At 41.2% G+C, this 25210-nt stretch overlaps 13 non-coding genes across 13 annotated transcripts; 4 read left to right on the top strand and 9 right to left on the bottom strand.

The window, feature by feature from the left end:
* Positions 1-1017: 1017 nt before the first annotated feature.
* Positions 1018-1088, bottom strand: trnat-ugu (transfer RNA threonine (anticodon UGU)). Its single transcript has one exon. It is a non-coding gene; the product is annotated as a tRNA-Thr (tRNA).
* Positions 1089-2592: 1504 nt separating this feature from the next.
* trnat-agu (transfer RNA threonine (anticodon AGU)) lies at positions 2593-2666 on the bottom strand. The gene has a single exon. It is a non-coding gene; the product is annotated as a tRNA-Thr (tRNA).
* A 1424-nt stretch (positions 2667-4090) lies between these two features.
* Positions 4091-4306, bottom strand: LOC116680884 (small nucleolar RNA U3). The gene has a single exon (XR_004329911.1). It is a non-coding gene; the product is annotated as a small nucleolar RNA U3 (small nucleolar RNA).
* A 1408-nt stretch (positions 4307-5714) lies between these two features.
* Positions 5715-5787, top strand: trnak-uuu (transfer RNA lysine (anticodon UUU)). The gene has a single exon. It is a non-coding gene; the product is annotated as a tRNA-Lys (tRNA).
* Positions 5788-6198: 411 nt separating this feature from the next.
* trnam-cau (transfer RNA methionine (anticodon CAU)) lies at positions 6199-6271 on the bottom strand. Its single transcript has one exon. It is a non-coding gene; the product is annotated as a tRNA-Met (tRNA).
* A 3349-nt stretch (positions 6272-9620) lies between these two features.
* On the top strand, positions 9621-9692 carry trnai-uau (transfer RNA isoleucine (anticodon UAU)). Its single transcript has one exon. It is a non-coding gene; the product is annotated as a tRNA-Ile (tRNA).
* Positions 9693-10504: 812 nt separating this feature from the next.
* On the bottom strand, positions 10505-10586 carry trnas-aga (transfer RNA serine (anticodon AGA)). Its single transcript has one exon. It is a non-coding gene; the product is annotated as a tRNA-Ser (tRNA).
* Positions 10587-10706: 120 nt separating this feature from the next.
* On the bottom strand, positions 10707-10778 carry trnag-ucc (transfer RNA glycine (anticodon UCC)). Its single transcript has one exon. It is a non-coding gene; the product is annotated as a tRNA-Gly (tRNA).
* Positions 10779-17219: 6441 nt separating this feature from the next.
* trnan-guu (transfer RNA asparagine (anticodon GUU)) lies at positions 17220-17293 on the bottom strand. The gene has a single exon. It is a non-coding gene; the product is annotated as a tRNA-Asn (tRNA).
* Positions 17294-18532: 1239 nt separating this feature from the next.
* Positions 18533-18614, bottom strand: trnas-uga (transfer RNA serine (anticodon UGA)). Its single transcript has one exon. It is a non-coding gene; the product is annotated as a tRNA-Ser (tRNA).
* Positions 18615-18977: 363 nt separating this feature from the next.
* On the top strand, positions 18978-19049 carry trnaq-cug (transfer RNA glutamine (anticodon CUG)). Its single transcript has one exon. It is a non-coding gene; the product is annotated as a tRNA-Gln (tRNA).
* A 1492-nt stretch (positions 19050-20541) lies between these two features.
* Positions 20542-20613, top strand: trnaq-uug (transfer RNA glutamine (anticodon UUG)). The gene has a single exon. It is a non-coding gene; the product is annotated as a tRNA-Gln (tRNA).
* A 2612-nt stretch (positions 20614-23225) lies between these two features.
* Positions 23226-23297, bottom strand: trnaw-cca (transfer RNA tryptophan (anticodon CCA)). The gene has a single exon. It is a non-coding gene; the product is annotated as a tRNA-Trp (tRNA).
* Between the last annotated feature and the right edge of the window lie 1913 nt (positions 23298-25210).

The following is a 25210-nucleotide window of genomic DNA, read 5'->3' on the forward strand; positions in this document are numbered from 1 at the left end:
TGTGGAGGTTCTGTGGCTTAGTTGTTGAAGTGCCTGTAGTAACAGGAGATCCTGGGTTCAAATCCAGGCAGCACCTTATTTGGTGTCTCATGTCAACCAATCCCTGTTAAAGTACCCTGGTAGCAAATGAAAATGGCATGTTACATTTACACAGAAAACACCAATAACATGCCCACAAGGTGTTCTATTTGCCTGATAACTAATGAATTAATTAATAAATGCACTACTTTGGCTCCACTACAGTTCTGTGTCAGTCAACCTGCTCCATTTCACTCACCACAGAGAGTGAACTTTAACCAACTAAGCCACAGCACAGCACTGGGATGAAACAAAGCTGCACGGCTATTTGGAGGCACTCGGTGTAAACAACTGAACAGAGTACAGTGGAGTATTGTGCACTTTGGATACTTTTGGAATGTAGCCATGTCTAAACAACAGAAAAATATCCAAGATGCAAAGGCATATAGGGAAGGATGATATTTGAGAAATTACAGTTTATTGGCGGTTGACCTCAACTGAGGAGGTAATAGAGCGGTGGAAGGGATTCTTCTTCAGTTGCATATCCCGATATAGTCAACAATATCAAATGATTGATTTATTAATTTTCATTCCAGAAGCATCGAAGACGTTAAAATCCGGCAGTCAGCGCCCAAAGTGCCTTAGCCATTAAAGTTCATGTTTATTTCACCTCTGACCTCAGTCAGCATCACATGCACCTGAAACCCCACCCAACAATGATGTCACAGGGTACTGGTGTACACCTGTACACCAGTACCCACATTCAGCCCCAACAAAACAAGGATTAAAAGCATTAAAAAATGTGTCCAATCCATTTCCCTTTAGATATTTATTGCCCATCAACAGGCCACAACTGGGCAAAATTAAATTATGGTTGTTAAGCACTTTAGCAAAAATAAATAACAAATATATACACTTTGTAGTGCAGATAACATAAATATTAACTGATAATGAGACACTTCTGTGATTTGGACCCAGGATCTTCATTAAGTGATAACTAGGCACTGCTGGGATTTGGACCCAGGATCTCTGTTTACAAGACAGCGCTTTAACCACTAAGCTACAGCGCCTTCTACAGACAAGCCTGTCTTGCAAGAATACAATGAGCTAATGAACAGGGTTGCTTCCATCCATCCATCTTTGTCCAGCAGCTCCAGTAGGGGACCCTTACAAACTCCGCAAATGAAACAGCTGAACGTGTCTTGAGCGACGCCTCAGGACTCACTGTTCATAGGCAGGCTCTACCGAGAACAATCCAACCTCCATGCCATAAGTCCCCTCATCACAAAGGTCATTAACCACTCCCTCCGGTAGGCCATGTCCATCAACACTGAAAACAGCTGTTTCATGCCATTTCACATGGAAACCATGGAAAGCTTAAAACACAGTCCTAATTTAGTCCTCCTCAACAGTCAACATAGTGTTTGCTGTGTGGCGTGTCTGTTTTTATTTCTCTCATGTTAACAGTATTGACCAATACGGTAGGCATTCTAACCTCAGCTGACACTCTCACGTCATGCAGGCAGTGTGCAGGAGCCCTAAGCTTCCAAGGTAAGACTGAAATTCATGATAATAAAACCTTTATAATCTTCACACTAAAGTTGCAAAAACACCTCCAATAAAAGGCTTTTATTCGCTTTACATGGACACATGTAATGTTAGGGTACAATACAACATCACATGTCACTTTAGTGATCTAAAATAATCAGGCAATAACTGGGTTGCACACGTTAAGTATCGGCAACCATGTGGTAACACTTCATACCGTGATAACCAGGCACTGCTGGGATTTGGACCCAGGATCTCCTGTTTATGAGACAGGCGCTTCAACTACTAAGCTACAGCGCTTCCTGTAGCAAAGTTCATCTTGCAAGAATACAATGAGCTAGTGAAAAGGGTTCCCTCCTTCCATCCATCTTAGTCCAGCAGCTCTAGCAGGGACCCCAAACTGCCCTTTGCCGAGCCACATAAACCAGCTCCAACTGGGGGATCCGAGGCGTTCCCAGGCCAGGTTGGAGATGTACTTTCTCCACCTAGTCCTGGGTCTTCCCCGAGGCCTCCTCCCAGCTGGACGTGCCTGGACCAGTTCTCTACGGAGAACCCCAGGAGGCATCCTTACCAGATGACCCAACCACCTCAGTTGTTTACACCAAGTACCTCCATAATGGCCATGCATCCGTGTTCATCCCCAGAGGTGCTGTGGCTTAGTTGGTTAAAGTGCCTGTCTAGTCAGCAGAAGTGCCTGGGTTCAAATCCCAGCAACACCTTGTGTTGCAGAGATTACCTGTACTTCTTTTAAGTTGCCTGCTAATCAGATGTTGTTGTGGGCGGGGCATTAAGTCTGACACAGTGGTGAGTGAAATGGAGCAGTTGACTGACACAGAACTGTAGTGGAGCCAAAGTAGCGCATTTATTAATTAATTTCATTAGTTATCAGGCAAATAGAACACCTTTTGGGCATGTTATTAGTGTTTCTGAGGAAATGTAACATGCAATTTTTATTTGCTACCAGGGTACTTTCACAGGGATTGGGTTGATGATGACACGCCAAAAGAGATAATCTCTCCAACAACAAGGTGCTGCTGGGATTTGAACCCAGGATCTCCTGTTTACTAGACAGGCACTTTAACCAACTAAGCCACATCACCTCCACAAGTAGCATCACTGTTAAGTCTTAATTTGTCTTTTACCTTGTATAAGCTAAACATACAGTATACTGACTGGCAGTATTGGGAGTAATGGCTTAGCTTGCCTAGGCTTGGCGGATCAATCCTATCCAGTCAGTCTGCAGAAGAGCTATAAGTACCTGGCAGGTCTCTCCCTTCAGCAGTTTGAGAACGCCAGCCCACTCCTTCCCATTGGTGCTGATCATCCACATCTCACCCCCATAGAGCCAGTGAAGCTCGGTCCAACAGATGGAACACTCACCATTTGAACCAGACTGGGGGGGAAAGTTTCAGAGCCCAGCACGGATCGTGGAGCAACAGCTACGGCCGCAACAGTACCTTTTGACGTCCACTGTTCCTACCAACATGGAGCTCTTCCAGATTGTTGAGAATCTCTTGCAGCTGGATGTGCTGCCACACAAAAATGAGAAAGTGGTAACCAGGTCAAGACTAGACCAGGAGGCAGTAAGTCTGCTTGAAGAGAAGACTACGCGTGTGGAGGTGGACAGAAAACTCTGCTATGCTGTAACAGTTTCCCTAACTCACCCGGCAAGGGAAAAGTACAACGCATATAAATTGAGGTAATGGGTGGATCTCTCTCTATCGGCTATAATTTAAACACATAAGTTCAGATTTTTTATTTATTTATTTTTTTAAGATTATTTTTTGGGCATTTTAGGCCTTTAATTGAGAGGACAGTTGAAGATATGAAAGGGGAGAGAGAGGGGGAGTGACATGCAGCAAAGGGCCTCAGGCTGGATTCAAACCCGGATATCCAACGCCATCACCCAGACATGCCAATCACTGGAACGAGACAAAAAAAACTGTCCAGCGTCTCCTCCCTACAGTGCTTAACCAGCCTTTAGACACAAATACAAATAGGGCCAAAAAATCACTGAATCAATCAGGATTTACACATCACCTTCAACGCCCCGTATCCACTCGTAGAGTAACCTGGCTTTCAAGTATTTGCTGTATGTACGCAAACCTCGTTACAACATGCCATCCCGTCCACCGGGACTTCAGTGTACCGTTCCACCCCTTTAATACATGTCAATCAAGCTGAGCCTGTAAAGGCCACACAGTCTAATTAGTCAAGTGGAAACACCTGTGGGAGTGGAACATGGATGTGTAGAGACAGGCTTTCAAACAATGCAAATTTTTTTACATGTCAAAGTAGGAAAAGCAAAGGTAGAAATAAAAATAAATTATGGCTTAACTCAGTTTACGTTTTTACACCGGACATAAGGCATTACAAAGTCAAGAAAGTAGGTGTTAACCCTTTCAAGTAACCTTGTCCAGCATGGACTGGACATTCTTCAAGACTGACTATAACTTCAGTTAAATAGAACGCTTAGTACGTTTTATTACTTTCACACGTGTTAGTTTTCCACATATCTGCTACTACCACTCTGAACATATTCCCTTCTTCAATACTCCATAAAGAAGCAAAGAACAATCATCAATGACAGAGAGCATATGAAGTGAATCATTACTCTCTGTCAGCCTCACGCTCAGAAAGGAATATCACGACTCTTCATCGTGGTCAGCGAGACCAAACACTTTAGAAACACAATCTTCAAGTCAGAAACTCTAGAAATGATCCCTGAAAGTATAGTCTTGGTTAGACTGGGGGGGGGGGGGGGGGGGGGAAACTGCATCTCATTCACTGCAGAGTGATTGTCACTCAGGGTTCAGAGGGACAGAAGCTAATCGTTACGTGCTCCAGATGACTCTGAGGTGAGAAAATCTATTTAGATCTTTAAGAAGACCGATATGTAGATTGAATTAGATTTTCAGTCACTGTTGTCTCAATACTTCTGTGTCAGCCTACTTATTCTCCCATAAATGCTCCAGTCCTTTCTTTGCATTAATTGGTCTCAGAATGTTGCGGGTTAACCACCACTGTTGATTATTGGGTACAAAAAGCACTCAAGATATGTATTTATATCATTTTTTAAATGTCTCCAAATAATGTTAAAAGTCAGTTTTTGGTAATTTTTAGTATTCGCTGGTTTATTAGTCAATTCGGCGATGACGTCACACTGGGGAGCGAAGTCTCAGCCTGGCACTAGAACTACGGCGACTGACTGGGATGAGGAAGAGGAGGAAAAGCCAGCAGCCAAATAATTAACGAAATAACGAAACGGGCATATTTGTGTTAACCATGACACGTGGGACAACAATGGGACGGTTGGGTTTAGGAAGCAATAACGGCACTTCTTTTTCCCACAGCCCTCTTTTTAGAAGCATCGGTAGCTCAGTCGGTAGAGCATCAGACTTTTATTCTGAGGGTCCAGGGTTCAAGTCCCTGTTCAGGCATGCAGTTGCACATTTTGCTTGATGCCATGATAAATTGTACACTTTGGCAATCCTTAACACTTTCAGACACTGTATCATTTAAGTAACATGCACAAGTCTTTAAAAAGAAATGTGACTGTTTTTCATGCAGGTTTGCATCATAACAATGCGGGTGCTATCTCTAAATGATCAATGGGCAACCTACATCCATCTTGATGGCACCCAAATCTCTGTGCTGATCTCCCTGCTTGGATGGCAAGTCATCTGGTGGATTTTTTCCGTCAAGAGGAAGCTGATCAAGAGGGAGAGTTGTTTTATTGTACCAACTAGCAGTAAAGTTTATTTGTCTGGAGCCATAAAATTGCATTAGGTTATCAACGTTTTCAGCGAAAAAGAAAACCACAGCTCAAGTCCCTGGTAAGGCAACAGCTTGATTCTGGGATATGTATGAAGTGCTCGCTATTGTCATCTGTCATGCAGGTTTGCTGGATGTTCACAGTCTGCTAGTCGCCATGATGAGTTGTGACTTTGAGCTTTTTAACCTTTTTGGCAAATTTTCAACCAGTTTGTGCAATAACATTTGGTGTTCTCAGGCAATGTGCAAATCATGGTCTACCCTCCTGCTGTCCAGAAGACCGTGATCATGGCAACAGCTTAATGGTCTTCATTTACTTAAACTTCAATTTGTAGTTCAGCAGATTGTTTTTTCCACAGCAAATTATTTTTGAAGCCTGGGTAGCTCAGTCGGTAGAGCATCAGACTTTTAATCTGAGGGTCCAGGGTTCAAGTCCCTGTTCAGGCGTAGAGTTGCACATTCTGCTAGATGAGTTGTCCATTTGACATGCCTAAACACTTCAGACACTGCCATATCATTTGTTTTCCATGCACAAGTCTTTAAAAAGAATTGTGGCTGTTTTTCAAGCAGGTTTGTATCATAACAATGTTGCTGGTAAGTCTAAATGAATAATGGGCAACCAATCTTGCTATCACCCACATCTCTGTACTCATCTCCCTGCTTGGATAGTATGTCCAAGGACATACCACATATGTTCTATAACCCTTTTCATTGGTTTGCTACCACTCTTAAATAATTCCTTTCATTGTATCAATCTCAGAAATAACCAAAGAATGACAAATTCCATTCATTTGCTTGTGCCAGTGTTCAACCACCTGTCACTGTATTTTCAGCAGCAGTAGTGTTTTTTAAAACACCTGCCCCGTGTGAGGGTTGAACTCACGACCTTCAGATTATGAGACTGACGCGCTGCCTACTGCGCCAACAAGGCTACTAAAGCCATTGTAATGGTTCGCAAAATTTCAGAAAAACTAACAATTTGGTCATCAATCTTCACAAAAACATGTAAAGTTCCTTAGGGGCCCGTAGTGGATGAAATGGTAAAACATTTGGCCCTGGATGCATAGAATTCCTGCCATATTGAGCGACAAAGTTTGGGTGTCCTGAAAAAAGGGTCTTGAACTCTATCTCGCCGACCTCTTTTTTTTACTGTTTCTTGTTATGTCACGGCAAGAAGTATTATGCTTTTGAGTCGTTTGTCCATCTCTACATCAGAATCAGAAATTTTAAAAAAACATTAGACATATGCAGTCTCTGTGGCGCAATAGGTCAGCGCAGTCGGCTGTTAACTGAAAGGATGGTGGTTCAAGTCCACCCAGGGACGTTTGTTGCTTAAATAATCTGGAGTGAGCCAACTCTGGGATTTATCCTTCTTCAGGAGACCATAGAGCAGCCCAAAGATAACCCAAAGCCTTATGTCTATCAGAAGATACAGTTCTGGAAACCATGTACATATTAATCTTTACAGTCATCAGAGATGGGAAGTAACGAAGTACAAATACTTTGTTAACAAAATAACAAAGTACAAACACTTCATTACTGTACTCAAGTAGATTTTTTTGGATATTTTTACTTTACTCTTTATTTTTTTGGCGACTTTTTACTTTTACTCCTTACATTTTACCACAATATCGGTACTTTCTACTCCCTACATTTTACAAAATTGGCTTGTTACTTTAGTTTTGTACTAAAGGTTTTCTATCAGGTGTGATTTGGAGTCCATGTCGGAGAATAGCGCGGACATGCACCTCACACCACGAGCAGGCGCGCACGGCACACGGAGACAAAAGTGAGAGAAAAGAAAAAGAGACTAGCTGTCTGGAGGATAACCAGCTGAGATCGTGTGTGTCTTTGAGAACTGTAAGTCATATAACTGATGCTGTCAGTTCATGTAAGCCTGTTGTTGTATTGGTCTGTATTTCTGGTACATTTAAAAGTTAGCTTGTTTACGTTCTTCTACTGTTGGCTAGGTTACACCTGGCTGTTGATTCGATATAATGGCGATTGTTGAACGACAAATCAACCAAAACTTGCTCTTTTAAATCTGTATCTGTCAAGTCCTGACCATTCCCTGACCGGGAATTGAACCCCGGCCGCAGCGGTGAGGGCGCCAAATCCTAGCCATCAGGGAGTTACATCTATCAAATTTAATTTAACATATTGTTGGTTATATTGTTTTAGGCAAGAAATGGCGCATGGTTAGAGATTTAGAAGGCAGTGGTGCCAAATGCAAAACTGCCTGTTTCGATTTAATTACATGGTAATAATACAAAAACAGAGCTGTAGTGATTACTTGGAAATCCTTCCGGTAGTTTCTGAAATAAAAACCATGAATCAGTGGTGCAAAATGCAAAACTACCTGTTTCTATTTTATTACGTAGTAAGACAGAGGTGTAGTGATTACCTGGAAATGCTTCTGGTAGTTACTGTCAAACAACCATGAATCAGTGGTGGAAAATGCAAAACTGCCTGTTTCAATTTTATTACATGGTAATATTAGAATAACAGAGGTGCAGAGATTAGAGGTGCAGAGATTACCTGGAAATACTTACCATGAAATATGTCTTGTCCTTCACGTACGTAACGCTGTGCAATCTGACCAGCAGCTAAACACTGGATTGATTATTATATGAATACAATGGTGTCGTGCTAGTCAACCAGCGTATTTCTACCTGATGTCCCTCTCCAAAATCACTTCAGAAGAGTAATGTTAGTCACAGCGCTTACTTGCTTTGGTGTTTGTAAAGCAATAAAGTTCAACAAGGAATATGAAGGTAAATATGGTGCAAATGTCAGAGCGCGTAGATGTGATGTGAGCACTTAGAGAATATGTTTGAGAGCTTGTAGCTTCATTTTTTGTAGCTTCATTTTTTTTTCACTTCAGTCACTTTTCCACAGCGGCGAGTCTGCCCCCTCGACTTTTGCAACACTTCTTACGATACATTTGGTGCAAAACTAAGTTGTACCTGTGGAGCTCTGAGCCAACAGGATGGGGGGGGGCAGCAGGGTTTTTATCCCCAGATGAGGGACAACTCTGTCCGGCTTATTTATGTAGCATGAAAGCTAGCATAAGCTTACTAGCATCCAGCCCGCTTCTAAATACTGTAAATACCTTTTAATTAGCTCAACACTTTTTAACAGTTAAACTGAAACACTGGCGCTGAGCTCCAGGTCCTGCAGACGCAGACGGACCGCCGTCAGTGGGGCTCGGCCAGCGGGGAAACATCGCTAGAAATCTCCGCTGCCGACCTCGACGTGATCTGATCTGTGACATGGAAAGCTCCAGACCCGATAGCAGCGGCGCAACCCCCCATGAGCCCACCGCCAGTGTTGGGGGAATAGCAAGCTAGCGTTAGCAAACTAACCAACCAGCCCGCTTAAAAAAAATAAAAATGTAATTTAAAAGGCACGCATTATACCCACTGATGGCGGTCCGTCCGTGGCTGCAAGACCTGGAGCTCACCGCCAGTGTTTCAGTTTGACTGTTTAAAGTGTTAGGATAATTAAAATGTATTTATTTATAAGCGGGGTTCGTTTGCTAACGCTAGCTTGCTATTCCACCAACACTAGTGGTGAGCGGGTCTGAAGCTATCCATGTCCGTCTGCAGCTGCAGGACCTGGAGCTCACCGCCAGTGTTTCAGTTTGACTGTTAAAAAGTGTTGAGATAATTAAAAAGTATTTGTTTGGAAGCAGGCTGGCTGCTAGTTAGCCAATGCTAGCTTCCATGCTACATAAATAAGCCGGACAGAGTTGTCCCTCACAGAAAAAAACACAGGTAAAATTAAAAAACGCTGCATAAGCTTTGCTACTGTGTGTTTATTTAAATATAGGTACACCTACATGTACGTAGGTTGACGAGATTGCAATATAAGCCTATATATTAATATTAGGACTATATGTCAAGGGTGTATATTAGGCGGTGCAGTACAGCCCGATCCAGCAGAGGAGAGTTCTAGCCCGACCAGGCTCCTCTCTTTACATTGTAAGCCTCACTGGGGGTCCAAACTAAAATGATAAGAGGCAACTTGGTTGACTCCTTACTGATGTTTATATCTGTACTCACAATGCCTTTTTTTAAAACACCAGCCAATCACAAGTCTTACATGTGAATGATCAATGTGTGAGTAATCAGGGAGCTCAAATAAAAGATAGTTGCAAGGTCTACCAAATGTGTAACTTTACAAGCCGTAAAATGTTGGAACCTTGGTTGCCACAGATTCCCAAACCTCCCCTCAAAATGTCGATCACACATTTTCCAGCCCCTAATTGATGCTAGCAGAGCAGAGTGGCGCAGCGGAAGCGTGCTGGGCCTATAATCCAGAAGTCGATGGATCGAAACCATCCTCTGCTAATTCCTGTGTTTTGTATCAGCAGTATATTTCCAGTCTGTTGATGTTTAACAAAGCAACTGATGTTGCAAGTGTCTGAAGTGAAATGTCTCTCCACCTGCTGAAGAGTAAACTTAATGTCATGTTGAGATTATTTCATCCATAAATAAATACAGTGCTCATACACTTTTATTCCTGCTGTAACACCCATAAAAACTGGAGTGTAATACAGTAAATATACTACACTACAGGTAATAAATACTGTAAATAGAAACTGTAAAACATGTAAATTTAAAGTGCTTGTTGTGCTGTCTACCAGTCAGATTACCACAGGAGGTAATATCTGTTGCAGCTCTTTTAAAGACTCTACCATAATACCTGCTGGAGATGCCAGGTCCTCATACACGTAAAGCATGAGCTCTACCACTGAGCTACATCCCCTGAAGATTTTGGAATTCTTTTGACTTTTTTCTGAGATCGACTCAGACTAATCTTTATTAATCCTTTTGGGATGACTCTCGCAAGGAAATTGAAATGTGTTGTTGATGGCTTTAAAACCTGTAAATGCAACTACGGTAGCTGGAAATTAAACCTGGGCAAAATGATTGCACTGCTACGATATAAATCATAGTCAAAAAGTTCCCACACCTGTTCCCTTTCTGCTGGACAATACAACGCTCACTGCAAATCTTGAAACACAGACAGATAAGAAATGGTGGAGAAAGTTGGCTTCCAGTACCTATGAAGTAACACAACAATGTCCATGAAGGCACAAGTGAAATTAGGGTTACTGTGATGTGTCATTGGTTTGCCATTATTCTGGAAGAAAACCTTTCGTCATTGGCAGGATTCGAACCTGCGTGGGGAGACCCCAATGGATTTCTAGTCCATCGCCTTAACCACTCGGCCACAACAACCTGAAAAATACTCATACCTGTTTGCACAAATGTCTAATATTTGATCAAATCGGGTTGGGCAAGTAACCTTTCTGGTTACTTCTTGACAAATAAAGCAAGTAACCACACAATGAAAAGTACTGCGATGGCTGGGAATCGAACCCAGGTCAGCTGCTTGGAAGGCAGCTATGCTCACCACTATACCACCATCGCTAGACAAGACAGCTGGTGTCCTTAAACGTTGTCTTTTTCTTTTTCCTTTTTATTAAATTAAGGCATTAAGATCAATTTCCAAAAGTTAATTTTTTTGCAGAGATTGCAAAGCCAGAAATCTTGGTGAAGTCGTTGACTTAAATTTTAACAGCCACATTAAGACAATTACAAAGTCAGCCTATTATCACCTTAAGAAAATATCAAGGGTTAAAGGACGTATGTGTCAACAGGATTTGGAAAGACTTGGCTATGCTTTCATCTTCAATAACTTTTAAATCAAGGCTGAAGACCATTCTTCTTGATGTTGCCTTTCTTTAAATGGTTATTAATTTCTTTAATGTTTAATTTTGTATACTGCCCTGTAACTTTTTATTCTTGTGTTTTATCTGTTTTTATTTTTTAACTGTTTATTCTTGTGTTTTATCTGTTTTTATTTTTTAACTGTTTATTGTTGTGTTTTATCCAACCAAAAAGGGAGCATATCAATTAAGCTGACTCTACATGGATCCACAGACACAGTCAGTGCACTACGATTTCCATTTTGCCCGTGTCTGGTAACTACTACTAACCAATTGAAAAGTTTATGAACATTTGTCCAAACAGGTATGGCACTGCTTTTCAGATTATTGTGGCCGAGTGGCTAAGGTGATGGACTAGAAATCCATTGGGGGGCTCCCCGCGCAGGTTGAAATCCTTCTGACAGCAAAAGGCATGCTTTAAGAGTGGTAGCAATCCAATGACACATCACAGACTATCAAATTGCAGATGTACCTCCATGAACAATGTTGTGTTATCTCATAGGTACTGGAAGTCACCACAAATGTATCTCTTATCCTTTATTTTCAGTCTGTGTTACAAGATTTGCACTGAACATTGTATTTTTTAAATTTTGTATTTAAAAAGCAGAATAATATGGTTTAAAGAGGCTTATCTCGACAGTGTTAGAACACCAGGAGGACTTCCTGGCGACCATGTTACACACACTCACACACTCTCACTCACACACACACAATCACACCCACATACATTCTCACGTACACACACACAGAAACATATATACACACATACATTCTCACAAAGACACACACACACACAGACAAACACACACACAGTCTCACTCACACACACTCACACACATACACTATTGAGGTCATAACGTAAGTGTGATTTGGAATTGAATGTGCAGCGTTCCCAGTGTATTTATGTTATGGAATTAAAAGCTATTCTAAGGATGATTTTGAGAATTATTCACTGTTTTATTCACTATTATTCTGAACACACAACTGTGTGTGTCAGTCCCTCCAGCATTTCGCAATGTCGTAATTGTACAATTCACACAAATTCAACCAATCACCGTGACTTTGGTGCGACCCCAATTTTGACCAATCACTGCAACTTTTCCGTAAATTTGACCAATAACCAGAGTCTCCCCTGACTTCAACTAATCCGAGCAGTCCCACGTGCCAGTCTTTGTCTCAGTACGACACACATGGGGATGCAGGAAAAACTGGAGACGTATCGTACAGGATGACCTAAACTGAGAACAGCTACAATCATAATAAGTGCAGTGATGCGTCAAAGTCAAATACTTTATCAAACCATAGGAATGTGTCCGAGGCCAGGTGAGGAATTAACAATGTAAAGATAAACAAGCCACAGACACATGTTCAAATTCGATTAATTCAACAAATAGTCTTAAATCCTCCAGCCAGTTTCATATTACACATTTGCAGCATCCTAAGCCTTTTTCTAGAAGATTAGTACAAACGTTTAGCCTAGAGTAATTTTATTTCCTCCAGTATTTTTAAACATTTAAAAAAACAAAGACATTGCAACTTTTATTGCAAGACAAAGCTTTACAAAAGCTCCCGCAAAAATCTGACATTTTGGACTGCAATAATCGCAAAAAAAAGACAAAAAAAAAAATCTGGGACTGATGTCTCCATCTGTTGAAAGGTACAATATATAACCATTTCCCCAGGTGTGTGTGCGCAGGTTTATTTAGGAGAGCACAATGTGATCTTTTGCAGGTCTCTGGTACTGTGTGCATTTCCATGTGTTGGAAAGCACAATGTTACCATTACATGAGGTAGTTTGCAGCTGCTGTTTGTATTATTGTGTGTTTGTGGGGGGCCGTGTATGTGTGCAGGTGTTTTAGTGGGTCTTTACATGTGCTCATCTGCTATAAAGCACAATAGTGTTCCATTGGACCAACAGGTCAAAAATTGACCTAGGAAAACCAAACACTATGTATTTTAAAACCCTAAAATTCATAAATTTCATCAATAATAAAATTTTAAACCCGTTATTTTGGTTAATAGAAATTAATTTCTGATAAAGAAACTTACCATGTAAAATTTGAAGTGTTGATCCCTAAGTGATCACCTTTTTGTGCAATTGTTTTAGTTTGGAGGCATGCATAAAGTAATGGCAAAAAGAAACCGTTGTGCTTCCTGGCAGATTAAATCATTCATAGCTTACAATTTATCAGAGAAGTATGGTAAAATCAGTTCAGTTTAATATCACCACAGATATAAGTAGGTACATGCAGAAACATGTCAAAGGCACATCAGGTTGACAAGGTAACAAGCGTCTGGTTGGCAGCCTGGTCGCCCAGCGTCTGGTTGGCAGCCTGGTCGCCCAGCGTCTGGTTGGCAGCCTGGTCGCCCAGCGTCTGGTTGGCAGCCTGGTCGCCCAGCGTCTGGTTGGCAGCCTGGTCGCCCAGCGTCTGGTTGGCAGCCTGGTCGCCCAGCGTCTGGTTGGCAGCCTGGTCGCCCAGTGTCTGGTTGGCAGCCAGCGGTTTGGGTCCGTTCAGGGGCAATTGAACATCTGCAAGTTTTAGAATAGCTGCCTCAGCTTCTACTTCATTGGTTTCCAGTTGTGCTGAAAAATACGTAGAAATCGTTAATTCCCAACTACCCTTGACATTAATACTGTAAATAATTTACCATTAAGGCTTCTTTGTATTTGATTAAAAAGTAAAGTATTAAGACTTCCTTTTAAGACTTGATACCTCCAAAACATTTAATTGGTAATTAGGCCAGTGGCGTTTGTTTACATCATTACAGAATCTGTATTGAGATTAAGTTAGCACAGCAGTTGTGTTCATGTGCTGCATTTACTTGGTTTGGGAAATTCCACAATCTCTACAGAGCTACCTTAGCTTAAGTTGGCTGACTGACTATATAAATGTCTGAATAATTTGAGAAGCCAGCTTTATACCCACATTGTATGGTCAAAATAGCTAAATTAAACATGGGTTGGAATCCCCGTTCCAAAAGCCAGACAACTTAACCTTAATTTACTACATTGTGCCACAAAGAACCTCAGCTGTAAACACAATTGCAGCATTTTCCCAATATGGTTCATAGAACCTGCTCACCTTTTTTAGCAGCTTGGATCAACATGGACTCCATTGACTGGAGAAGTGCAAAGGCCCTCTTCATGGAGATATCATTGGGAGACACATCTGCAGTTCAAAATAAATTCAGTTAGTATCCGTAAGTAGCTCTATAAAGATTCTGTCACTAATGTTCTTACCTCTAATCATTCTCCTCTGCAGCGCATCATCATGTCTTTCATTTGTGCCGCCAACTGGCAAACTCAAGCCTGAGGACAACGCAACTGCGGTTAATCAAATGTTTCTGCTGTTTGACACCACATATCATGAACTTGCTAAATTTCATTTCAGTAATTGAGTAATTTACCCTACTCTTTACATTCGCTATACTCCACTACATATTTGAATACAAGCTTCAAACAGAAGAAATGTAACAACCTTTGTTAATCCAAACAGTCAGCGCACAAACAACAAAGACCCAAACAGCTGCAATCTCTCCAGTCACCAAGAGAAACTGGTTCCTGTGCTACATGCCAGGTAAAAACCATCATGCAGGTAGCACAGCTGTCGGAAAGTCAAGTTTAGCCAATCCTCAGCGAGGAGTGTACCAATGTATGTAATATTTCAGCAGTTGGCAGTGGAGGGATTTGAACCCATGCCTTCAGAGAGACTGGAGCCTTAATCCAGCGCCTTAGACCGCTCGGCCACACTACCTGCAAATATCACTTCCCCAAATTGTGACAAACACAAGGAACGTAACTAACGGTATGCTTGTCAATGTTATTGGAACAAAACGTTTGCAAGGGAAAAGCCAATACTTACATACTGAAAAATGTTATCACTCTTTGTCATTTTTCTCTGGCATTGTTGATTTTAGAATATTGTAACTAATAAGTAGGTTTAGGTCTGTGTGAATATGGGCTGAGCATTTACCTGGGCTGAATTTGTGAACTTCTTCTTTTGCATATTCACTGTAAAGAGCCATTACTCCTCCAACTGCCAACTATTGTTCCAGAGACAATAGGATATACAGTTTTAGATTGCAAGGTAACTGTCCAAGACCAAAGACTTCACTGAAATACCTCAAGGGATCAAAACAGTTTGTCAAAATGGAAAAGGTCAGGTTTTTTGATTAGAAATTCGAGCACAGTTGTTTATGTACCATTCAAAAACAAAAGTACAATCATGAAACACATATAACTTAGATTACCTAACTACAGCTCTGAGTCAATACAGGCCAATGTCAGAGATCGTACAGATCTTTCTTCAGACCTTCACCGGCTAAATACCAATTCCCATACTGGGAGTTGAACCCGGGACACCTGGGTGAAAACCAGGTATCCTAATGCTAGACCATATGGGACAGACCACATATTAATAACAGGGATTTCATGAATCAATTCATAGTCTGGCTGGAAACAGGCCTTCTCTTGAACATGAAGAAGCTTCTTAAGTAAGTTTTATCTTGAAGCTTTTGAGTGTTCTTTAGGTTTTTATCTGCTTTAACTATTACCGGACAGCGGGGGCACGGAGCAGAGCAGAGTGGCCGTTAGGGAGGAATCCTCCTCCGTGTTCAGTTCCATTTAGAACTGGCGGTAAAAAACTTAACGTTGGAACTTTATGACGAATAGAAATGTTGACAGGTTGATTTCTGTTAATAACAAACACAACTATAGTCAATAGAAAAAGAAAATATATATATGAAAAGCCGTCTTGGTTCATCTTTCCACTGTTCCTACAATCACCACTCTGGTCTGGTTGGAAACTAAAGGATCTAAACTAAAAGGATGTTCCTCTTTAACTAAAAGGTCTATCTCTGTAGGGATCCATCCCATAATGTTGTCACACACTTAGAATAATAATCTGAGTCTGTCAGCAGCAACAACACAACCTTTAGTGGATGCTGACTTTACCTTTAAATTAGGAGTTTAAATAGAGACACAACAGGAAGAATAAATCCATCAAATCAAGTCCCCAATAATCAGCATGTGGCCTTGTTTTATTTCAGGTAGTCAGCATTTATTGTGACAGAGACTGGGACTCCAGGTTAATAAGATTCTCACGCAAGTATCAAGATATGAATTCAGTTGTGATTTTGTGAGAATTCCGTGAATATTGCCATTCAATTAGATTCATTTTGGTATTGATGATGCAAAATAATAACTAACTCCAGTGAAATTATTTAAAATTTATTGAGGACTAGATTAGGACTGGATTTAAAGCTGATTCTGGTTTCCAATTTGGTCCCAGGTGTGTCTGTTAAAACACAGACGGATACAACTTCTCTCTGTTGATACTTTATTACAATCAAGCATCAGGATAAACATGGGGGGGGGGGGTAGCTCTGCTATGGCTGTGTGTGGTAATAAAATAAATAAATAACAAGGAATCATATATGCTAGTAAATAATAACAATGAACCCACTATTAATTACATTATCTTAATGAGCAAGGACATTTAACAATCGCCATTATATCGAATCAACAGCCAGGTGTAACCTAGGTAACAGTAGAAGAACGTAAACAAGCTAACTTTTAAATGTACCAGAACTACAGACCAACACAACAACAGGCTTACATGAACTGACAACATCAGTTCTATGACTTACAGTTCTCAAAGACGCACACGATCTCAGCTGATTATCCTCCAGACAGCTAGTCTCTTTTTCTTTTCTCTCAGTTTTGTCTCCGTGTGCCGTGCGCGCCTGCTCATGGTGTGAGGTGCATGTCCGCGCTATTCTCCGACATGGACTCACAATTACACCTGATAGACAAGCTTTAGTACAAAACTAAAGTAACAAGCCAATTTTGTAAAATGTAGGGAGTAGAAAGTACCGATATTCGAGTAGAAGTAAAAAGTCGCCCAAAAAATAAATAGTAAAGTAAAAATACCAGAAAATTCAACTGGAGTACAGTAATGAAGTATTTGTGTTTTGTTACTTCACATCTCTGATGACCGTAAAGATTAATATTTACATGGTTTGCAGAACTGTACCTTCTAATAGAGGTAAGGCCACTTGGGTTATCTTTGGGCTGCTCTATGGTCTTCTGCAAAATGATAAATCCCAGAGTTGGCTCACTCCGGATTATTTAAGCAACAAACGTCCCTGGGTGGACTTGAACCACCATCCTTTCGGTTAACAGCCGACTGCGCTGACCTATTGCGCCACAGAGACTGCGCCTGTCTGATGTTTTATGAATGGGAGTTCGATCTTTAAGCCATAAACATTTGCTTTATGGCTTTTGAGGTTGAGCTGCACATGTATGCTTATCAGGCTATTTTCCTGTTACTTAGAAATTGGGGAAGCTGACTCATGTGGAAATGTAGAAGCTGGACGTGCATTGCATTTTTCTTACATGTCAATTGGATTCTGACTTTGAATTCAAATATTTGGCATCCAAGAAAATTCTGGAACTGATGATGCATCAGTCATTTTGCTGGTGGTTTCTTGGTCACAGCAACCAGCTTGATCATTGACATACAGTTGCACGCCACCTATCACTAAACTGTTGGGTGGGGCCTTATGTATTTGCTTGTATTACATAAAGTGACCTGCATACCAATGACTGCAAAGATTAATATGTACATGGTTTGCAGAACTGTACCTTCTGATATAAGGCTGCTTGGGTTATCTTTGAGCTCATAGATCCTAGAGTTGGATTACTCCAGTTTATTTATGCAACAATCATCTTTGGGTGGACTTGAACCACCATCCTTTCACTTAACAGCCGACTGCGCTGATCTATTGCGCCACAGAGACTGCGCCTAGCTGATGTTTTATGAGCGCCAGCTTGATCTTTAAGCCACAAGCATTTAATTTATGGCTTTTTGAGGTTGAGCTGCACATGTATGCTTATCAGGCTATTTTCCTGTTACTCAGAAATTGGAGAAGCTGCCTCTATGGTCTTCTGCAGAAGGATAAATCCCAGAGTTGGCTCACTCCAGGGAGCTCGATCTTTAAGCCACAAGCATTTGCTTTATGTGAGCTTTGCTAACTGTGAGAAACTGTCACAAACGCAGATGCGAGGTGATGCAGCGGCGTCTAGAAGCTGAGGAGACAGGCTTAATTGCGGGTGGTGGAACATGTCTATGTCTGTGGATCCTCATGGAGGCAGCTTAATTGATTGTTATGTTCCCTTATTTGTGCGATATAACAGAGATCTAATGTTTTATCAAACCGGGTTGGGAGAGTAACCTTTCTGGTTACTTCCCGAAAAATAAAGCAAGTAACGTCACTCAAAGAATGTTACTGGCTGGGAACCAAAGCCATATCAACTGCAACACATCTGGGCATTGAGAATGAAAATAAATGCTCAGTGGCTTCCAGTAACTATTTGATATTATAGTATTGTCCATGAAGGCACATCTGCCGTTTGTCATAATGAGATGTGTGACCACAATAAAGAGCCCCTCTCGTTGTTGGCAGGATTCAAACCTGCGAGGGGAGACCCCAATGGATTTCAAGTCCATCGCCTTAACCACTCGGCCACAACAACCTGAAATATAGTGTAATACTGATTTGCACTAATATTTACACTGACTCACGAAAAAACACGAGTAAAATTAAAAAACACTGCATAAACTTTGCTACCGTGTGTTTATTTAAATATGGGTACACTTTACATGTAGGTGTATACTTTACTGCAAATTAAACTGAGATGTCAGGGTTTCAATCTCCACCTGTGAAAAGTGCTGCTTCTTAGCCGGATTACGTCTGGCCATGTCGTAAATAGTACGGGCGAGGACTCAAAACCGAGAATATATTGGGGCGTGATATTTTAATTGTTGTGATTGTTGTGTGCCTTTAATATCACACATGTAGATATAATGAAAGAAACTGCCTAGCAAACTCTTTTGAAGGTTCCATGGTGTAATGGTTAGCACTCTGGACTCTGAATCCAGCGATCTGAGTTCAAATCTCGGTGGAACCTGTTTTTAAGCCACAGCATAGGTGAAAACATTCAACTTTCAACTTTCCACATCTAGTTTAAAGTAAGCTTATGTTGGTGGGGGCATGTTGAGGAGTCACCTGGTTGTTAATGTAATCTGAAGGAGCTCCAAATTTGACAGTATTGACTGGAAGTGATAGGCTTTGAGTTGCATGGGGGAAACAAACTTTGTATTCAGTCTCATAATCACCATAAAAATAAGCTATCATTGAAATTTGAACTTGTGTTGCTGCAGTCAGAGTATACAGTGTTCATCCTGAATGGGCCAGTATAGAGCATCAGAATTGCTTGTTGAATGATCTATTAGCTTTGGAACCCCCCTTCCCCCACAGCTTTCAACTGTCAGATATGGGTTGGGGGAGTGGGCACTGTGTCAAACCCTTTCTGTGTAAAAAACTAAAGAAGTCTCTTGGATGAGAGACAAAACTTCTGCGGAGGACCTTTTACCAAGTCCAATGTCCCTTGGCCTAGTTGTGCACTTTTGGGGTAATAGCATGGATCAAGAACCAAAACGGACACATCTGGACTCATTGTGGGAATTGTACGGCAATATATGACACATTTAGACTATGAAGACAGTTATCAGTTTATTTCCCATCTGGCAGGTTTATTTGTGGACTCAGTTGGACATTTTGAAGATAATTGCACAATGTTGACCCAATTGTCAGTCTATTTCCCATCTGGCAGGGACATTTCTGGATTCAGGTGGACATTGTTGACAGAAACATTGGTGGATCTTGATTCCCACCATAGGATTTGGCCTGTATTGCACATTCCCTTCACATCACACGCAATGCCATGCCATTGTCAAGCACATTGCCACAATGGTGACTTTCTTCCATGTCTCCATGAACGCCCATATATTTGGACTGACAGTTGAGAAACCTTCCCTTGTTAACTATGACATGGATGACTGAGAACCTACAATAGAGTGACATGTTTAATTCACTATCTTTAATTTTTTAAACAGGTCCTACTGAACATCTGTTGGATCAGTCAGGATGGCCGAGCGGTCCAAGGCGCTGCGTTCAGGTCGCAGTCTCCACTGGAGGCGTGGGTTAAAATCCCACTTCTGACAACCAGTGTTTTCATCTGGAACTAATGTCTGACACATGATATCGCGATTAAAAGAATTGATCAGTTCTTTGTATGTAAGAGGACATGAATGTGCCCAAGAAACGCAATTGCAAGTGCAGCGTTTTGTGAGCATCTTTATTGTCAACAGATGTAAAGTTACCATGTGTTGTACACAGTAGACATATCTACTGCTGTATTCACTGTCTGTGGCAAGTCCTTCAAAACCTGTTCTTGACTTGCTTCTTCCCACATCCTCTGAACGCTTAGCTAACTAAATGACTAAGTTGGCAAGCAATTGTTGCTTTTTCATCTTCATTGGACTGTTGTGTGCCTTCAATAGCCTACATGTGGATATTATGAAAGAAACTTCCAGGCAAACCCTTGCAACACTTTTAAGGGTTTCATGGTGTAATGGTTAGCACTCTGGACTTTGACTCCAGCGATCTGAGTTCAAATCTCAGTGGAACCTGATTTTAAGTTGGATGTCTGCTTAGCTTAAGTTAACTGTAAAGTCTTGTTTGTGTTGTAGTATCCATAGAGATTCGTGGTGTAGTATGGAACCATTGTCCTGACTTTATGTATTATGAAACTTATTGCCACCTGTCTTGCAGGACTCCTGGAAGAAGAGTTACTGTAGCTCAGTGGGATTGTACCTGGTTAAATAAAGGTTAAATAAAAATAAAAATTAATCTGTAATATGTCCAAACATCCCTGTCTTCATTATTGACATACTGGAAGTCGCCCATGTTTAATTGGATGCTCTCCAGTTATTGTTGTTTGGTAGATTAACATTATATTTTCCTACTTTGGGGACTTTTCATTTCATTCATTTTCATTTTCTATTCCTGGTTGTATTTTCTGTGACTGCATGTGGTTTTAAATCTGTTGGAGTTTCTTCAGACTAAAGCAAAGACACTGATGATGTCATCCAAAAGAAACTAAAGGACGGCAACTGTTTCCAGAGACACTAAAGAATGACGGAGCAGCAGGAAACAGAGCAGCTCAAATAGCAAACAGCTGATTTATTCATCTGACTGTCGTAGAATAACGCCAATGATGATTGTTTAATGTCTGGGAATGTGGAACAGCTCCATGCTGACTACCTGAAATAAAACAAGGCACATGCTGATTATTGGGGACTTGATTTGATGGATTTATTCTTCCTGTTGTGTCTCTGTTTAAACTCCTAATTTAAAGGTAAAGTCAGCATCCACTAAAGGTTGTGTTGTTGCTGCTGACAGACTCAGATTATTATTCTAAGTGTGTGACAACATTATGGGATGGATCCTACAGAGATAGACTTTTAGTTAAAGAGGAACATCCTTTGAGTTTGGATCCTTTAGTTTCAAACCAGTGGTGATTGTAGGAACAGTGGAAAGATGAACCAAGATGGCTTGTCATATTTTGTTTTTTCTATTGACTATAGTGTGGTTGTTATTAACAGAAATCACCTGTCAACATTTCTATTCATCATAAAGTTCCAACGTAAGATTTTTGCCGCCAGTTCAAAAGGAACTGAACACGGAGGAGGATTCCTCCCTAACGGCCGCTCTGCTCTGCTCCGTGCCCCCGCTGTCCGGTAATAGTTAAAGCAGATAAAAACCTAAAGAACACTCAAAAGCTTCAAGATAAAACTTACTTAAGAATAGGGTGACCACCTGCTAATAAGCCCAAGGGGGGACAAGTGGTATGTTTTGAGGGACAATGTGGGACACTGCCTGGCAGCCTTCCTACCCCCCCCCCCCCCACGAGCAGACTCACTAATACTGGTTTACCCATTTCTAGCACATACCACCTTACATGGTATATTAATAATGCCCTATGCCCCTGAACTGTGTAACTGCTGATGTAAGCTCATGAATAGGCCAACCAATGTGTATTTTCTAAATAAAGATTAATATTTGAACATTCATACAATTATAATATAATTGACAGATGCACTTCCACTTACGATTTACTTTAGCTATTTAATTTTATATTTCCTTACAATTTATTCACTTTAAATACATAATATAAAATATAGGACTAACAGGAATTGTAGTTTCTCAACACCACAGGAACAGTTTAAACAAAAGAGTCTTCCCAGTCTTCCTTGTACCACCTTCTCTTTTAACTGATGGTGGGGGGGCCTGACTGCTCAGACTCGGGCTCTTTCTCCATTTTTTGAATTGGAAAGCGCGTTCCTAAAAGTCCTTCCCAGTGTCTGGTATGCACGTGCGTGCGCTGTCATGACAACGAATCAGAGGGATTTTAACTATTTGGCTGATTTACAGTCATATTCTGTACATTCTGGCTGATAGTGACGTTTAGAAGTCAGAGAGACTAAATCCGTTCAGATCACAGATCATCTCCAGTCTGTTGTTAATTAAAATCAGCATCAGATCTCATGTAGAACATTCTGAGAGCTACAATTAAAAACTAGAGACTGTTCCAGCTGATATGTGGGTCTGATTATATTTTATTAAATCGGAATCGCACCACAGTGTTTTTGTCACACTCCTCTTCTGAAATTGGCTGGAAACTGTCCGACTTTACCTCAGCTTTTTGTCCCCCCCCCCTACTGGCTGCTGCCGCCGGCTCTCTTTACAGGCGCAGTTCATCCCGAACGAGTGTTCGTTTGGCTGCCTCGGGCTCCAAGATAGAGCGACCAACTTTTTTTTGAGCAAGCATTGATTATGCGTGACACGGTCTCAATTTGCGGGACGTATGAATTGGGCTTCAAACGCTGTGCGCGCACGCGCTACGCGGGGACGGGTGGTCAACCTAGCCTGGACAGCGGAGGGGTGTGTGTCTTCTCTCTGCTCTGACTGCAGGCTGTGCCTGCTGCGCGCGAGGCTACTGCTAACTGTGAGTGCTTTTGGACGGGAGGGGGCTCACGGCAGCTCCCGTGGTTGAGCAGTCTTTTCACCTCCCATCCTGTAGTCTACTCGCGCCCCCAGGAGAGAGGGGGGCGCGCCCCACCGGTTGAGAACCACTGGATTAAAATAACTTAATGATCCTCAGTGGGGAAATTACAATTTACACTCAGTTACTAATCACTCACAGGGCTGAAATACACACACAAACTGCAGTAAGGACATTTGACCCCAACGTGATTTGAACACGCAACCTTCTGATCTGGAGTCAGACACGCTACCATTGCGCCACGAGGTCTGCTGATTAATGCAAGTACACATCAACTTTCGTTTTGATTAATGCATATGTGTTCTTTTTAAGGCATATACACATATGCATATATGCCTATCGTTATATGCCTCTACGTTCTTTTTGAGTAATACATACACATAATCTCTTTTTGATTAATATAATTTATCTATAATATTTATTGATCCCCAGTGGGGAAATTACAATTTACACTCTGTGTACACTTTTTCAGTAATCCCACACAGGCCTGAAATACACCACACACACGCTCAGGATCTATTCAAGCATTAATGAGAGATGTCAGAGTGAGTAGGCTACCAGCTGGACCAGCGCCTTGAGCGGTTGGGGGGGTACCTGGCAGTTACCAGGATGTGAAGTGGCATCCAACCACTCTGTAATTGGTCCGCATGGGGACTTGAACGGCGACCCTCCGGTTCCCAACGCAGCTCCCTACATGGGCCAACATTCATTTTTTACAGGACATATCTGATTGTAACGGCAAATGTCAGGAAATATGGAGAGGTGCATTAAGACATCTTTTTAAAGCAGATGGACTTTTCCTTAAAGGAGAATTCCAGTCAATTTCAACACGTAGCTCTGTAGTTTGAACATTAGGAGGTCTGTCAGTGGAGAGAGAAATGAAACCAATCGGTGGTGTCTACCCCGTGTTATCCTCTGCTAGGTTAGCACCCAACAGCCTAAACAGGGACAGTTAGTTAAAACCTGTTTTTAGCCTCTAAACAACCAATCAACCTCATGAATACCAAACTGATTTTCACATGTTCTTTTGCTGCAAAGGTCATACATGTAGCTATGATACAGGACACATGGTTAGGTGTATTTAATATTCATAGTGGGTAGTAATAGAATATTCTGATATGATATAAAGTCACTAGACGTCCGAGATCAAAACTGGGAACATAATCCCTGAAAATGGAGAAGAAACAGGGGACATTTCCAGGTTGACTGTCAGTCTGATTAAAAAACCTAAGGTGTGTCTTAAAAAACAGAACAGGACAGAGGTAGTGTATTATGATGGTAGGCTATGATTGGTATTATGCAAATCACACAAGATAAATATGGTAGAGAAGCAGAAACAGATAGTGCAGTAAAGTCAGATATTTTAATTTAAATTATAGAAACAAAATGATTATATTATAAGAGTCTACTTGAAGCTTTTTTATGTGTCTCTCTCTCTCTCACTCATACACACACACACACCACACACACACACACACACAGACACCACAGGTACTACCCACGTTGTTCTGCATCCATCTCCTCCAGCCTTGACATTAGCAGCCCCAATCCAAACACACACACACACACACACACACACACACACAAACACTAGGGCGCACGATATTGACAAAATGGGAATTGCAATATTGATTATGAAAACTGCAATATCGATATGTTTCTTGATATTTAAACGTGTAAAATTACAAATAGATTCATAACAAAATTTAAACTATTTTCCTTACAACAAAAAGGGTATTAAACTGACATATCAAAGTGGTCCAACACCCTGAGGGGTTTGGGGTTCAGTGCCTGGCTCAGAGCACTGCTGCCCAGGAGGTGAAGTGGCATCTATCCAGCCACAAACCCACACTTTGGTCCACATGGGATTTAAACCAGCAACCCTTGGTCCCAAACGGAAGATCTACTGCCCCCCAAACATTTGATCCCAACGTAATTTGAACACACAACTTTCTGATCTGGAGTCAGACACGCTACCGTTGTGCCACGAGGTCTACTGATCAATAAATATACCATCAACTTCTTTTAGATTAATGCAATAAACACATTAACTTTCTTTTTAATAAGGTATATACACATCAACTTTTGTTTTGATAAATTTATAAACATCAACTTTGTTTGATAAATTATAAACATCAACTTTTGTTTTGATAAATGCATAC

Source organism: Etheostoma spectabile, unplaced genomic scaffold, assembly GCF_008692095.1.
Source record: "Etheostoma spectabile isolate EspeVRDwgs_2016 unplaced genomic scaffold, UIUC_Espe_1.0 scaffold00018496, whole genome shotgun sequence".
In the NCBI taxonomy this organism is placed as follows: domain Eukaryota; kingdom Metazoa; phylum Chordata; class Actinopteri; order Perciformes; family Percidae; genus Etheostoma; species Etheostoma spectabile.